Source organism: Oncorhynchus mykiss, chromosome 27, assembly GCF_057628025.1.
Source record: "Oncorhynchus mykiss isolate SJ-2025 chromosome 27, ASM5762802v1, whole genome shotgun sequence".
Taxonomy (NCBI): domain Eukaryota; kingdom Metazoa; phylum Chordata; class Actinopteri; order Salmoniformes; family Salmonidae; genus Oncorhynchus; species Oncorhynchus mykiss.
The window spans coordinates 21,784,001-21,800,328 of NC_143048.1; the positions used below are offsets into that span (position 1 = coordinate 21,784,001).

Sequence of the window (16,328 nt, forward strand, 5' to 3'; positions counted from 1 at the left end):
TAATTTGTAGAGTCATAGATGACTCCGTCTTCAGTAACGAGTTTCTGCAAATACTTTTTGTTCCTGTATTGGAGAGTCAGGAACAATTTTGTGCATTTTTCTCCATATTCCATCCAGTTTGCTTTATTTTTATAACAGATTACATTAGATCATTCTTGAATAAGTTCCTCGGGTTCTTTTTGTTTTTCCTCTAACTTATTTTGTATCTCTGTAGTATCGTTTTTATTGCTATCTACCTGTACTATTAGTTCATGGATTTCCCTTGTTAGTCTGGTCTCTTTAGCCAGAAATTGCTTTTTTATTATTGATGAATATTGAATTGAATGACCCCTGAAGGTACATTTAAAGGTATCCCAAACGATAAGGGGATTTGCTGAACCTATATTATACTGGAAAGTTTCAATTATAAATAATTTTAGTTAAAAATAAGTTGTCCCCCAATAAACTTTGATAAAATTTCCAATATCCCCGTCCACGTGGAAAATCTATGGGAGTTATGTAAAGGCCAATTAGATGATGATCCGATCGCATTCTGTCTCCTATTAAAGCTTTTTAAACCTTTGATGCAAGAGAGAAAGAGACAAGAAAGTAGTCAAGACGACTAGCTTGATTAAATCTCCTCCATGTATTTCTCACTAGGTCGGGGTATTTTAGTCTCCAAATATCCACTATTTCTAATGTGTCTGTAATATTTGTGATTTCCTTAAGGGCACGGTGATGATAGTTTGTAGAGTGATTACCTTTACTGTCCATTGAGGTACTTAACACTGTGTTATAGTCTCCTACCATAATGATTAGATCATTTGTTGCCTGTAAGTTCAATAAATTGGTATACATGTTTTTGAAGAAGTGTGGATCATCCTGATTTGGTAGGGGTGGTATACAGAACATAGCCCTATTTGGTAAAAGACCAAGTCCATATTATGGCAAGAACAGCTCAAATAAGCAAAGAGAAATGACAGTCCATCATTACTTTAAGACATGAAGGTCAGTCAATAAGGAACATTTCAAGAACTTTGAAAGTTTCTTCAAGTGCAGTCGCAAAAACCATCAAGCGCGATGATGAAACTGGCTCTCATGAGGACCACCACAGGAAAGGTTCAAGTAACAGACATATCTCAAAATCAACTGTTCAGTGGAGACTGCGTGAATCTGGCCTTCATGGTCGAATTGCTGCAAAGAAACCTTACTAAACACCAATAATAAGAAGATAATTTATTGTGCCAAGAAACACGAGGAATGGACATTAGACAGGTGGAAATCTGTCCTTTGGTCTGATGAGTCCAAATTTGAGATTTTTGGTTCCAACCGCCTTGTCTTTGTGAGACACAGAGTAGGTGAACAGATGATCTCCGCATGTGTGATTCCAACCGTGAAGCATGGAGGACGGGGTGTGATGGTGTGGGGATGCTTTGCTTGTGACAAGGTTGGGGATTTATTTAAAATTCAATGTGCACTTAACTAGCATGGCTACCACAGTATTGTGCAGCGATACGCAATCCCATCTGGTTTGTGCTTAGTGGAACTATCATTTGTTTTTCAACCGGGACTATGACTCAAAACACACCTCCATGCTGTGTAAGGGCTAATTGACCAAGGAAAGGATGGAATGCTGCATCAGATGACCTGGCCTCCACGATCACCCAACCTCAACCCAATTGAGATGGTTTGGGATGAGTTGGACCGCAGAGTGAAGGAAGAGCAGCCAACAAGTGCTCAGCATATGTGGGAACTCCTTCAAGACTGTTGGAAAAGCCTTCCTCGTGAAGCTGGTTGAGAGAATGCCAATAGTGTACAAAGCTGTCATTAAAGCAAAGGATAGCTACTTTGAAGAATCTCAAACATTTGTTTAACACTTTTTTGGTTACTACATGATTCTATATGTGTTATTTCATAGTTTTGATGTCTTCACTATTATTCTACAATGTAAAAAATAGGAAAAATAAAGAAACTCTTGAATGAGTAGGTGTGTCCAAACTTTTGACTGGTACTGTAGTTTTGACGGTAACCTTCTCAGCTGGCTGATAGGTAGATGGATGGGAAGCCTTCTAGTGTATTAGAAATGATCCTCTACAGCATATGCATAGTAGTGGTCACCAAACTTGGTCCCGCAGAGCAGCATGGTACAGACATTGTGTTGCAGCAGCCAAAGACCAAAACAAATAATCAACCCATGGTCAAAGCTATATGACCAGCCTAAGGTGTTTTATTGCTGGGTTAGAAAAAAACATGCACACCCTGTTGCTATCTAGGACTAGGTTTGGTGACTTCTGTTGTGTACAATTGAAACAGTTTTTCTGGGGAACACAAGTCAAGAGTCCTCTGCCTTTTGAATCTGTACTGCAGGTCATCACACAGCTATACTTGTTTTGACCTCAACAAACTGTGCAGGTTCAGTTCCTGAGAATGACATCATACACCTCCAAATAGCATTCCCTCAAGGCTGTCATATAGCACTCCATTCAAAAGGGGAGTAGGCCTCACAGCAAGAAACAAAACAAAGTTTGAGTAGCATTCAGCATGTAGTGTTTATTTTCCTATGTTTGACTATTACATAGCATGATAGTTTGCACCATGCAGTGGTGTAAAGTATTTAAGTAAAAATACTTAAAAAATACTACCTAAGTTGTTTTTTTCGGTATCTGTACTTTACTTTACTATTTATGTTTTACTATTACTCCACTACATTCCTAAAGAAAATAATGTACTTTATACTCCATACATTTTCCCTGATACCCAAAAGTACTTGTTATATTTTGAATGCTTAGCAGGACAGGAGAATTGTCCTATTCACGCCCTTATCAAGAGAAAATCCCTGGTCATCCCTATTGCATCTGATCTGGCGGACTCACTAAACACAAATTCTTCATTTGTAAATTATTGTGTTGTGTTGAGTGTTGGGGTGTGTCCACTGGCTATCCATAAATCTAAAAAACAAGAAAATGGTGCCGTCTGGATTGATTTAATATAAGGAATTTGAAATGATTTATACTTTTACTTTTGATACTTAAGTATATTTAAAACCAAATACTTTTAGGAAAATGACCTATTTACCTGATTTATTTCATATTAATGGTTAACAATTAATTAAACTAATAGTAAGACATTTCTGTCCTACTAGTGTCTGTGTTTTTATGGTCTCCACTCTAGTTCCCTGCAGCTAATCTGGGCGTATGGTCGCCAGGGATGGCTTGAGCTGACAAATGAGTTAAAGACTGCATTACATAGACAAGAATGTGTTTTACTAGGGATAGCTTAGGAGAAGAACAATCCCTCATTGTCTCAAAATCATCCTTGCGTCTGGCAAACTTATCCAGGGTGGGGTTAACACAACAACCCCGTGCAGATAATGACAGGATGAACCCAGAGTGACTTATGATGCCCTCAATCTGCATGGGATGGGTGGAACCAATCACGACTAAGCATTTTTAGTGTCAGCTTTATATAGTACTCTGCATTTGTATAAAGATTAGGTTTCTTGGTCCAACACTCAAGGGTGTGGGTTCGACCAGCCTTATTATTGCAATAATGAATCAATATTAAATAAAGATGATTGTTTGAAGAAATGTCAAAGTCTCTCTCAGTACTGAATTTCCACAACATTTTTTACTGGGTGACATTCACTTTTACTAATAGGTCAGTTTTTAATAAGGTATATTTACTTTTACTCAAGTATGACAATTGGGTACTTTTTCTCCCACTGGCACCATAAATCCAGAACATGCTGCATGTGAGTGAAGAGAACTTGCCTCTGTGTTTGTATGTGTCTGAGGAATAAGAACCTCAAAGGGCTATCTACTAGTGATGCCCGGGTCAGCTGTTTGTTCAGCCGCACCCGCCCGCAATTTTTAATAACCCATCCGCAACTGCCCAGCTATATGTGGTAAAACGGGTGCAAACTCAATATTAGGAAGTTGTTCCTAATGTTTGGTATACTCAGTCTATATCAGTCCACATATTTTTGTTAACCAAAATCGGCACTCTCATACAACATACAACGAGTAAAACCTCCCACTTTGCCTCTTCCTCTCTGTCTATAATTATATTTGTCATGTATTGTCATGTTGTGTCTTGTTTCTGTCCTTTCCCTTCACCCTGTCTCCCTCTGCTGGTCGTTATTAGGTTACCTTTTCTCCCCCTCTTTCCCCCAGCTGTTCCTTGTCTCCTCCTAACTACCTCGTCACCCCTTTTCCCACCTGTTCCCTTTTTCCCTCTGATTAGTCCTCTATATCTCTCTCTGTTTTTGTTCCTGTCTTTGTCGGATTCTTGTTTGTGTTATTCATGCCTGAACCAGACTATCGTCATGTTTGCTGCAACCTTGTCCTGTCCTGTCGGAATCTGCCGGTCCATCTGAGCCTACCTATGTTTTGTTATTAAAGAAGCTCTGTTTACGTTAATTCGCTTTTGGGTCCTCATTCACGCACCGTAACAGAAGAATCCGACCAAGAATGGACCCAGCGACTTCGGATCCTCTCCACTCAGCCGTCGAGATCCAGGGAGCGATGCTAGGCAGACACGAGCAGGAATTGTCTGCTGCTCGACATGCCGTTGAGACCCTGGCCACCCAAGTCTCCAACCTCACAGAACAGGTTCACCATCTCCGCCTCGATCCACCGGCCACTTCCAGGGCTTTCGAATCTCCGGAGCCCAGAATCAATAACCCGCCGTGTTACTCTGGGGAGCCCACTGAATGCCGCTCGTTCCTCACCCAGTGTGATATTGTGTTTTCTCTCCAGCCCAACACTTACTCCAGGAGCACTGCTCGTGTCGCCTACGTCATATCTCTCCTTACTGGACGGGCTCGTGAGTGGGGCACGGCAATCTGGGAGGCAAGGGCTGAGTGTACTAACCAGTATCAGGACTTTAAGGAGGAGATGATACGGGTTTTTGATCGATCTGTTTTTGGGGAGGAGGCTTCCAGGGCCCTGTCTTCCCTATGTCAAGGTAATCGATCCATAACAGACTACTCTATTGAGTTTCGCACTCTTGCTGCCTCCAGTGGCTGGAACGAGCCGGCTTTGCTCGCTCGTTTTCTGGAGGGTCTCCGCGCAGAGGTAAAGGATGAGATTCTCTCCCGGGAGGTTCCTTCCAGCGTGGATTCCTTGATTGAACTCGCTATTCGCATTGAGCGACGGGTTGATCTTCGTCACCGAGCTCCTGGAAAGGAGCTCGCGTTCTCCGTTGCCCCCCTCTCCGCATCACTACCATCTTCCTCTGCCGGCTCGGGTGCTGAGCCTATGCAGCTGGGAGGTATCCGCATCTCGACTAAGGAGAGGGAACGGAGAATCACCAACCGCCTCTGTCTCTATTGCGGTTCTGCTGGTCATTTTGTCACTTCATGTCCAGTAAAAGCCAGAGCTCATCAGTAAGCGGAGGGCTACTGGTGAGCGCTACTACTCCTGTCTCTTCTTCAAGATCCTGCACTACCTTGTCGGTCCATCTACGCTGGACCGGTTCGTCAGCTTCCTGCAGTGCCTTAATAGACTCTGGGGCGGAGGGCTGTTTTATGGACGAGACCTGGGCTCGGGAACATGACATTCCTCTCAGACAGTTAAGGGAGTCCACGGCCTTGTTCGCCCTGGATGGTAGTCCTCTCCCCAGGATTCAGCGTGAGACGCTACCTTTAACCCTCACTGTTTCTGGTAATCATAGCGAAACCATTTCTTTTTTAATTTTTCGTTCACCTTTTACACCTGTTGTTTTGGGCCATCCCTGGCTAGTTTGTCATAATCCTTCCATTAATTGGTCTAGTAATTCTATCCTCTCCTGGAACGTCTCTTGTCATGTGAAATGTTTAATGTCTGCTATCCCTCCTGTTTCCTCTGTCTCTTCTTCACAGGAGGAGCCTGGTGATTTGACAGGGGTGCCGGAGGAATATCACGATCTGCGCACGGTGTTCAGTCGGTCCAGGGCCACCTCTCTTCCCCCACACCGGTCGTATGATTGTAGTATTGATCTCCTTCCGGGAACCACTCCCCCCCGGGGTAGACTATACTCTCTGTCGGCTCCCGAACGTAAGGCTCTCGAAGATTATTTGTCTGTAGCTCTTGCCGCCGGTACCATAGTCCCCTCCTCCTCTCCCGCCGGAGCGGGGTTTTTTTTTGTTAAGAAGAAGGACGGGTCCCTGCGCCCCTGCATAGATTATCGAGGGCTGAATGACATAACAGTGAAGAAACGTTATCCGCTTCCTCTTATGTCTTCAGCCTTCGAGATCCTGCAGGGAGCCAGGTTTTTCACTAAGTTGGACCTTCGTAACGCTTACCATCTCGTGCGCATCAGGATGGGGGACGAGTGGAAGACGGCGTTTAACACTCCGTTAGGGCACTTTGAATACCGGGTTCTTCCTTTCGGCCTCGCTAACGCTCCAGCTGTCTTTCAGGCATTAGTCAATGATGTCCTGAGAGACATGCTGAACATCTTTGTTTTCGTTTACCTTGACGATATCCTGATTTTTTCACCGTCACTCCAGATTCATGTTCAGCACGTTCGACGTGTCCTCCAGCGCCTTTTAGAGAATTGTCTTTTTGTGAAGGCTGAGAAGTGCTCTTTTCATGCCTCCTCCGTCACATTTCTCGGTTCTGTTATTTCCGCTGAAGGCATTAAGATGGATCCCGCTAAGGTCCAAGCTGTCATTGATTGGCCCGTCCCTAAGTCACGCGTCGAGCTGCAGCGCTTTCTCGGCTTCGCGAACTTCTATCGTCGTTTCATCCGTAATTTCGGTCAGGTGGCAGCTCCTCTCACAGCCCTTACTTCTGTCAAAACGTGCTTTAAGTGGTCCGTTTCCGCCCAGGGAGCTTTTGATCTCCTCAAGAATCGTTTTACATCCGCACCTATCCTTGTTACACCTGACGTCACTAGACAGTTCGTTGTCGAGGTTGACGCGTCAGAGGTGGGCGTGGGAGCCATTCTTTCTCAGCGCTCCCTCTCTGACGACAAGGTCCACCCTTGCGCGTATTTTTCTCATCGCCTGTCGCCGTCGGAACGTAACTATGATGTGGGAAACCGCGAATTGCTCGCCATCCGCTTAGCCCTAGGCGAATGGCGACAGTGGTTGGAGGGGGCGACCGTTCCTTTTGTCGTTTGGACTGACCATAGGAACCTTGAGTACATCCGTTCTGCCAAACGACTTAATGCGCGTCAGGCGCGCTGGGCGCTGTTTTTCGCTCGTTTCGAGTTCGTGATTTCTTATCGTCCGGGCTCTAGGAACACCAAGCCTGATGCTTTATCTCGTCTCTTCAGTTCTTCAGTAGCCTCCACTGACCCCGAGGGGATTCTCCCTGAGGGGAGTGTTGTCGGGTTGACTGTCTGGGGAATTGAGAGGCAGGTAAAGCAAGCACTCACTCAAACTCCGTCGCCGCGCGCTTGTCCTAGGAACCTTCTTTTCGTTCCCGTTCCTACTCGTCTGGCCGTTCTTCAGTGGGCTCACTCTGCCAAGTTAGCCGGCCATCCTGGCGTTCGGGGTACGCTTGCTTCCATTCGCCAGCGTTTTTGGTGGCCCACCCGGGAGCATGACACGCGTCGCTTCGTGGCTGCTTGTTCGGTCTGCGCGCAGACTAAGTCCGGTAACTCCCCTCCTGCCGGCCGTCTCAGGCCGCTTCCCATTCCCTCTCGACCGTGGTCTCACATCGCCTTAGATTTTGTCACCGGACTGCCTTCGTCAGCGGGGAAGACTGTTATTCTTACGGTTGTCGACAGGTTCTCTAAGGCGGCTCATTTTATTCCCCTTGCTAAGCTTCCTTCTGCTAAAGAGACGGCACAAATCATCATCGAGAATGTTTTCAGAATTCATGGCCTTCCGTCAGACGTCGTTTCGGACAGAGGTCCGCAATTCACGTCTCAATTTTGGAGGGAGTTTTGCCGTTTGATTGGGGCTTCCGTCAGTCTCTCTTCCGGCTTTCACCCCCAGTCTAACGGTCAAGCAGAACGGGCCAATCAGACTATTGGTCGCATCTTACGCAGTCTTTCTTTTCGCAACCCTGCGTCTTGGTCAGAACAGCTCCCCTGGGCAGAATACGCCCACAACTCGCTTCCTTCGTCTGCGACCGGGCTATCTCCTTTTCAGAGTAGCCTCGGGTACCAGCCTCCGCTGTTCTCATCTCAGTTCGCCGAGTCCAGCGTCCCCTCCGCTCAGGCTTTTGTCCAACGTTGCGAGCGCACCTGGAAGAGGGTCAGGTCTGCACTTTGCCGTTATAGGGCGCAGACTGTGAGAGCTGCTAATAAGCGTAGAACTAAGAGTCCTAGATATTGTCGCGGTCAGAGAGTTTGGCTCTCCACTCAGAACCTTCCCCTTAAGACCGCTTCTCGCAGGTTGACCCCGCGGTTCATTGGTCCGTTCCGTATTTCTCGGATCATTAATCCTGTCGCAGTGCGACTTCTTCTTCCGCGATATCTTTGTCGCGTCCACCCGGTCTTCCATGTCTCCTGTGTCAAGCCCGTTCTTCGCGCCCCCGCTCGTCTTCCCCCCCCCCCCCATCCTTGTCGAGGGCACACCCATCTACAGGGTCCGTAGGATTTTGGACATGCGTCCTCGGGGCCGTGGTCATCAGTACCTAGTAGATTGGGAGGGGTACGGTCCTGAGGAGAGGAGTTGGGTTCCCTCTCGGGACGTGCTGGACCGTGCGCTGATCGATGATTTCCTCCGTTGCCGCCAGGTTTCCTCCTCGAGTGCGCCAGGAGGCGCTCGGTGAGTGGGGGGGTACTGTCATGTATTGTCATGTTGTGTCTTGTTTCTGTCCTTTCCCTTCACCCTGTCTCCCTCTGCTGGTCGTTATTAGGTTACCTTTTCTCCCCCTCTTTCCCCCAGCTGTTCCTTGTCTCCTCCTAACTACCTCGTCACCCCTTTTCCCACCTGTTCCCTTTTTCCCTCTGATTAGTCCTCTATATCTCTCTCTGTTTTTGTTCCTGTCTTTGTCGGATTCTTGTTTGTGTTATTCATGCCTGAACCAGACTATCGTCATGTTTGCTGCAACCTTGTCCTGTCCTGTCGGAATCTGCCGGTCCATCTGAGCCTACCTATGTTTTGTTATTAAAGAAGCTCTGTTTACGTTAATTCGCTTTTGGGTCCTCATTCACGCACCGTAACAGAAGAATCCGACCAAGAATGGACCCAGCGACTTCGGATCCTCTCCACTCTGTCATATAGCACTCCATTCAAAAGGGGAGTAGGCCTCACAGCAAGAAACAAAACAAAGTTTGAGTAGCATTCAGCATGTAGTGTTTATTTTCCTATGTTTGACTATTACATAGCATGATAGTTTGCACCATGCAGTGGTGTAAAGTATTTAAGTAAAAATACTTAAAAAATACTACCTAAGTTGTTTTTTTCGGTATCTGTACTTTACTTTACTATTTATGTTTTACTATTACTCCACTACATTCCTAAAGAAAATAATGTACTTTATACTCCATACATTTTCCCTGATACCCAAAAGTACTTGTTATATTTTGAATGCTTAGCAGGACAGGAGAATTGTCCTATTCACGCCCTTATCAAGAGAAAATCCCTGGTCATCCCTATTGCATCTGATCTGGCGGACTCACTAAACACAAATTCTTCATTTGTAAATTATTGTGTTGTGTTGAGTGTTGGGGTGTGTCCACTGGCTATCCATAAATCTAAAAAACAAGAAAATGGTGCCGTCTGGATTGATTTAATATAAGGAATTTGAAATGATTTATACTTTTACTTTTGATACTTAAGTATATTTAAAACCAAATACTTTTAGGAAAATGACCTATTTACCTGATTTATTTCATATTAATGGTTAACAATTAATTAAACTAATAGTAAGACATTTCTGTCCTACTAGTGTCTGTGTTTTTATGGTCTCCACTCTAGTTCCCTGCAGCTAATCTGGGCGTATGGTCGCCAGGGATGGCTTGAGCTGACAAATGAGTTAAAGACTGCATTACATAGACAAGAATGTGTTTTACTAGGGATAGCTTAGGAGAAGAACAATCCCTCATTGTCTCAAAATCATCCTTGCGTCTGGCAAACTTATCCAGGGTGGGGTTAACACAACAACCCCGTGCAGATAATGACAGGATGAACCCAGAGTGACTTATGATGCCCTCAATCTGCATGGGATGGGTGGAACCAATCACGACTAAGCATTTTTAGTGTCAGCTTTATATAGTACTCTGCATTTGTATAAAGATTAGGTTTCTTGGTCCAACACTCAAGGGTGTGGGTTCGACCAGCCTTATTATTGCAATAATGAATCAATATTAAATAAAGATGATTGTTTGAAGAAATGTCAAAGTCTCTCTCAGTACTGAATTTCCACAACATTTTTTACTGGGTGACATTCACTTTTACTAATAGGTCAGTTTTTAATAAGGTATATTTACTTTTACTCAAGTATGACAATTGGGTACTTTTTCTCCCACTGGCACCATAAATCCAGAACATGCTGCATGTGAGTGAAGAGAACTTGCCTCTGTGTTTGTATGTGTCTGAGGAATAAGAACCTCAAAGGGCTATCTACTAGTGATGCCCGGGTCAGCTGTTTGTTCAGCCGCACCCGCCCGCAATTTTTAATAACCCATCCGCAACTGCCCAGCTATATGTGGTAAAACGGGTGCAAACTCAATATTAGGAAGTTGTTCCTAATGTTTGGTATACTCAGTCTATATCAGTCCACATATTTTTGTTAACCAAAATCGGCACTCTCATACAACATACAACGAGTAAAACCTCCCACTTTGCCTCTTCCTCTCTGTCTATAATTATATTTGTCATGTATTGTCATGTTGTGTCTTGTTTCTGTCCTTTCCCTTCACCCTGTCTCCCTCTGCTGGTCGTTATTAGGTTACCTTTTCTCCCCCTCTTTCCCCCAGCTGTTCCTTGTCTCCTCCTAACTACCTCGTCACCCCTTTTCCCACCTGTTCCCTTTTTCCCTCTGATTAGTCCTCTATATCTCTCTCTGTTTTTGTTCCTGTCTTTGTCGGATTCTTGTTTGTGTTATTCATGCCTGAACCAGACTATCGTCATGTTTGCTGCAACCTTGTCCTGTCCTGTCGGAATCTGCCGGTCCATCTGAGCCTACCTATGTTTTGTTATTAAAGAAGCTCTGTTTACGTTAATTCGCTTTTGGGTCCTCATTCACGCACCGTAACAATATTTATGCAGCTTGTCTTCTGTCATTACTTGTTGCCCTAAAATACTAAATAAACTCTTGCTCACCAGAATAATGTTATGAATCGATAGAATTAAGGCTTTAATCTAGTTGACATGAGTAAAGTTATTTTTCATCTCTCATGCAGCAAAGACATTTAGGGACTGGGGAGAAAATGAAATGACTCCAAATGACATCAGTTTGACCGGTTTTAAGGAAATGAAAACCTGTTAAAACGACTCAACATGTTTCTGATAATATTTCAGTTCAGCTTGTATGCATATTTTATGTGGTTGAAATACTGTCAGCTTTTATGATGCTGATAAAGATAGCACCTTTACAGATGTCACTAACCATTCTCTCAAGATGCTAAAAAAAAGAAAAAATATTTCTCCACCCTTGTTCCGAGTCCAAATTTACATTTGGTCAAATTACTGCAAGAAATGCTTAATTCTGCAGGAGTTAACGTTATATTAGGCTATGTGAGCGGTTATAGACTTACAGTCAGTGTCCAGATTTCAGGCTACTATGGGTGATTTATTGTGTTTCGTCTTGTCTAGGGGTTTTATTAGATTAATGGGGTTGTGTTCAGTTTAGTTTGCATAGGTAAGTCTATGGTTGCCTAGAGTGGTTCTCAATCAGAGGCAGGTGTTTATTGTTGTCTCTGATTGGGAACCATATTTAGGCAGCCATATTCTTTGGGTATTTTGTGGGTGATTGTTTCCTGTCTTTGTGTTTTATGCACCAGTTAGGACTGTTACGGTTTTCACGTTTATTGTTTTGTAGTTTGTTCATGTTTTGAGTTTTCTTATTAAAGAACCATTAACTATAACCACGCGGCATTTTGGTCCGCCTCTCCTTCACAGGAAGAAAGCCGTGACAGAATCACCCACCACAACAGGACCAATTGGCGTGGTGACAGGCAGCGGCAGGAGGAGCAGCGATGTCAGGATTATTGGACTTGGGAGCAAAATCTGGACTATACGACTTGGGAAGAGATAGACAGGTGGGCGGTCGACCCAGGGAGAGTGCCGGAGCTCGCCTGGGATTCGCTGGAGCAGTGTGAGGAGGGTTATAGGAGAATGGAGTTGGAGAAACGAGCACGGCGGCGCGGTAGGAAGCCCGAGAGTCAGCCCCTAAAATTTCTTGGGGGAGGCACACAGGAAGTATGGCGAAGTCAGGTAGGAGACCTGCGCCAACTTCCTGTGCTTACCGGAGAGCGAGAGAGACCGGGCTGGCACCGTGTTATGCTGTGGAGCGCACGGTGTCTCCAGTGTGGGTGCATAGCCCGGTGCGGTACATTCCAGCTCCTCGGATCTAGAGTGGGCATCGAGCCAGGTAAGGTTGGGCAGGCTCGGTGCTCAAGAGCTCCAGTGCGCCTGCACGGTCCAGTCTATCCAGTGCCACCTCCACGCACCAGCCCTCCGGTGGCAGCCCCCCGCACCAGGCTTCCTGTGCGTGTCAAAAGCCCAGTACTCCCTGTTCCTCCTCCCCGCACTCGCCCTGAGGTGCGTGCCCTCGGCCCAGTACCACCAGCGCCGGCACCACGCACCAGGCCTACAGTGTGCCTCGTCTGTCCAGAGCTGCTAGAGTCTCCTGTCTGTCCAGAGCCGCTAGAGTCTCCCGTCTGTCCAGAGCCGCCAGAGTCTCCCGTCTGTCCAGAGCCGCCAGAGTCTCCCGTCTGTCCAGAGCCGCCAGAGTCTCCCGTCTGTCCAGAGCCGCCAGAGTCTCCCGTCTGTCCAGAGCCGCCAGAGTCTCCCGTCTGTCCAGAGCCGCCAGAGTCTCCCGTCTGTCCAGAGTCTCCCGTCTGTCCAGAGTCTCCCGTCTGTCCAGTCTCCCGTCTGTCCAGAGTCTCCCGTCTGTCCAGAGTCTCCCGTCTGTCCAGAGCCGCCAGAGCCGCCATTCAGCCAGGATCCGCCAGAGCGGCCATTCAGCCAGAAGCTGCCAGAGCCGTCAACCAGCCTGAGCTACCTCTCAGTCCTGAGCTACCTCAGTCCGGAGCTGCCCCTCAGTCCAGTGGGGCCATTTAGTAGGGTTGCCAATCCTAGGTCGGCGGCGAGGGTCGCCGTTCCTAGGATACTACAAAAACGGACTAAGACTATGGTGGAGTGGGGTCCACGTCCTGCGCCAGAGCCGCCACCGTGGACAGACGCCCACCCAGACCCTCCCCTATGGGTTTAGGTGTGCAGCCGGGAGTCCGCACCTTTTTGGGGGGGGGGGGGGGGGGGGGGGGGTACTGTCACGCCCTGGCCTTAGTTATCTTTGTTTTCTTTATTATTTTGGTTTGGCCAGGGTGTGACATGGGTGATTTATTGTGTTTCGTTTTGTCTAGGGGTTTTATTAGATTAATGGGGTTGTGTTCAGTTTAGTTGTCTAGGTAAGTCTATGGTTGCCTAGAGTGGTTCTCAATCAGAGGCAGGTGTTTATCGTTGTCTCTGATTGGGAACCATATTTAGGCAGCCATATTCTTTGGGTATTTTGTGGGTGATTGTTTCCTGTCTTTGTGTTTTATGCACCAGTTAGGACTGTTACGGTTTTCACGTTTATTGTTTTGTAGTTTGTTCATGTTTTGAGTTTTCTTATTAAAGAACCATTAACTATAACCACGCTGCGTTTTGGTCCGCCTCTCCTTCACAGGAAGAAAGCCATGACACTCATATTTTCTCTGATTGAATTAAACTCCGACATTGTCATTTTTGCATCAGTGGATCAACGTTAACTTTTTCTGGCCAAGATCCCAAAAGCATTTGGCAGTTGGCGTGTATTTGTAGCTTACCTACAGTTAGGGCCTAAAGTTTTGATTTAGGCTACACACTAATACCAGATAAAAAATTATGAAAGAAAAGCCTCAATGTAGCCTATAGATATGATTTGCGCAAGAATGATACACTTATGGAATTTTAATGCATTGCTTTCTCTTTATTCAACAAGCCAGCCATCTGCCCTTCATCCACACAATATTTCATGACCCTAAACCGGCCTGACCTGTGGATATAATTGCGGGGACTGCACGCATCACTACTATCACTACTATCACTACTATCTACAATACAACTGCACTCGTACTGCTACACAACAAACAATGCTCACACTCACATGTAGGCCTATTTACACATCTCAGTCAGAAATATCACTATATTTGATGGAAAATGTACAGAATATTTACTGTAATCTGTGTGTTACTCCTAGTGAATGCCATGTATCCTGAAAACATGTTGAAATGTTATAATCCTATGAGATTACTGTGCATTACATAGTTATATGTAACTATGGAGGGGCAGGTAGCCTAGTGGTTAGAGTGTTGGGCCAGGAACCGAAAGGTTGCTGGATCCAGTCCCCAAGTTGACAAGGTAAACATCTGTCATTCTGCCCCTGTTCCCCGGGCGCCAAAGACGTGGATGTCGATTAAGGCAGACCCCTGCACCTCTCTGATTCAAAGGGGTTGGGTTAAATGCGGAAGACACATTTCAATTGAAGGCATTCAGTTGTACAACTGACTAGGTATCCCCCTTTCCCTTCCCTTTCCCTCTATGGTTAGTCTAAACATAGGAATGAGGTGTATCTGAAGATTCATGACAACATTCCTTTGAAAAATGCAGAGCACTCAGTTGACCTTTGCCTGAGGGCTCAAGAGGAGACTGAGAGAATATCACTTTGTACTGTGCTGCTGCTATGATATGTTTCCTTTCTAAGGAAACCTGCCATATTTGAACCTATATCCTGATTGGAAATGTGCTTATGCTTTTTTTCTACTGGAACAACGGTTTTTGATTGTATCTAAGCTTTTAAATATATTTAAATATGTTATCTATTGCAAGAAAGTTTCAATGTCATCCTTTGTAACATGTTTATGAAATGCAATTACTGTACATAGGCCTACTGTACATAACTTCTTGTTATTGGCTATTTCATTGTGTGATATGGCTGACAACAATACAACAGCTGCAGATGGTGGTAGCAGCTCATCTCTGCAACAGGTTAGTGACAGGATCGTAATAGTCCAGCCGATGAATGCAATCTTCATTTACATCATCTGCCTGCTCACCTTCTTCAAAAAGGACACCTTTCGCTCAAACACACGTTACATTTTCTTTGTTCACACACTGCTGTCTAACTGTCTGTACCTAATCATGACTAATAACTTGCTCCTCCTGACTTACTTTAGAGTCACCATTCCAGCTGCTGTGTGTGTTGTCTTCTGTGTGTTGCTGAGTGAGTTGACCTTTGCCACCTCGCTAACACTGACAGCCATGAGCCTGGAGAGCTATGTTTCCATCTGCATGCCTCTGCGCCATGGAGAGCTCTGTACACAGAGCCATTCACTGCATCTTCTTAATCCACAGTATCAGCGCCATGCAGCCCATCATAATTGTCTCCATCTTCTTTGCCTCAGCCCCTCTGGACTTCTACACTATAAGCTGTGTTCAGCAGATATGTTTATTTCACACAAGTGGCAGAGACACTTAAGATCAGTTATAGGTCAGTTCTACTTTCTGGTCATATCCATCACCATTGTGTTCACTCATGTTAGAATAATTGCAGTGGCCAAAGATGCATCATCAGACAGTAAAATCTTCATAAAATGGTGATTCTCCACACTATCCAGTTGTTCCTGTGTCTTATCCAGCTGTGGTGCCTGTTCATGGAGGCTCCCATCCTGTCAATTCATTTGAAATTGTACAATAATGTGAGATTCTTTGATTACATTGTTTTTATTCTGGCCCAGCGAGTCCACTTGTCTATGGCATAAGAGATTAAACGTTTTTCCTTGCATTGTATTTTTTGGGTTGAATAAGAATATTTCCCCAATACTTGTTTATAACTGAATTGCTGGTCATATGAAAACATAAAACTTGCTTAACAGGCAAGGCCATTGGTATTGCTATTATTTATCACATGATTTTGCGGTATTGAAATGACCTCTGGTTTTCAAAGACCTCAGACAATTATATATTGTGTTAATCTTAAGGTATACCGTATTTGAATGGACAGCTATGTTACATTTGCTTGAATGTATTTAGATTAATTAAATGCATTGCAAAGTGTCTTCTAATTAGAAAAAAATACAAATGTCTTAAACAACATTAACCATGTGTGTAATTTCAAAAATGACTTGATTGAGAGAAATAAAACTTGGCTTCCTCCTCCCAAGCAAAGTTGCAACAAAAAAAAAATATTCTGGAAATGTATTAGATTAACTGTATCAATAAC

At 45.0% G+C, this 16,328-nt stretch overlaps 1 pseudogene; it reads left to right on the plus strand.

Annotated features, from left to right (window-relative positions):
• The first annotated feature begins 15,034 nt into the window (after positions 1–15,034).
• Positions 15,035–16,005, plus strand: LOC118944642 (odorant receptor 131-2-like; annotated as a pseudogene).
• The last annotated feature ends 323 nt before the right edge of the window (positions 16,006–16,328 follow it).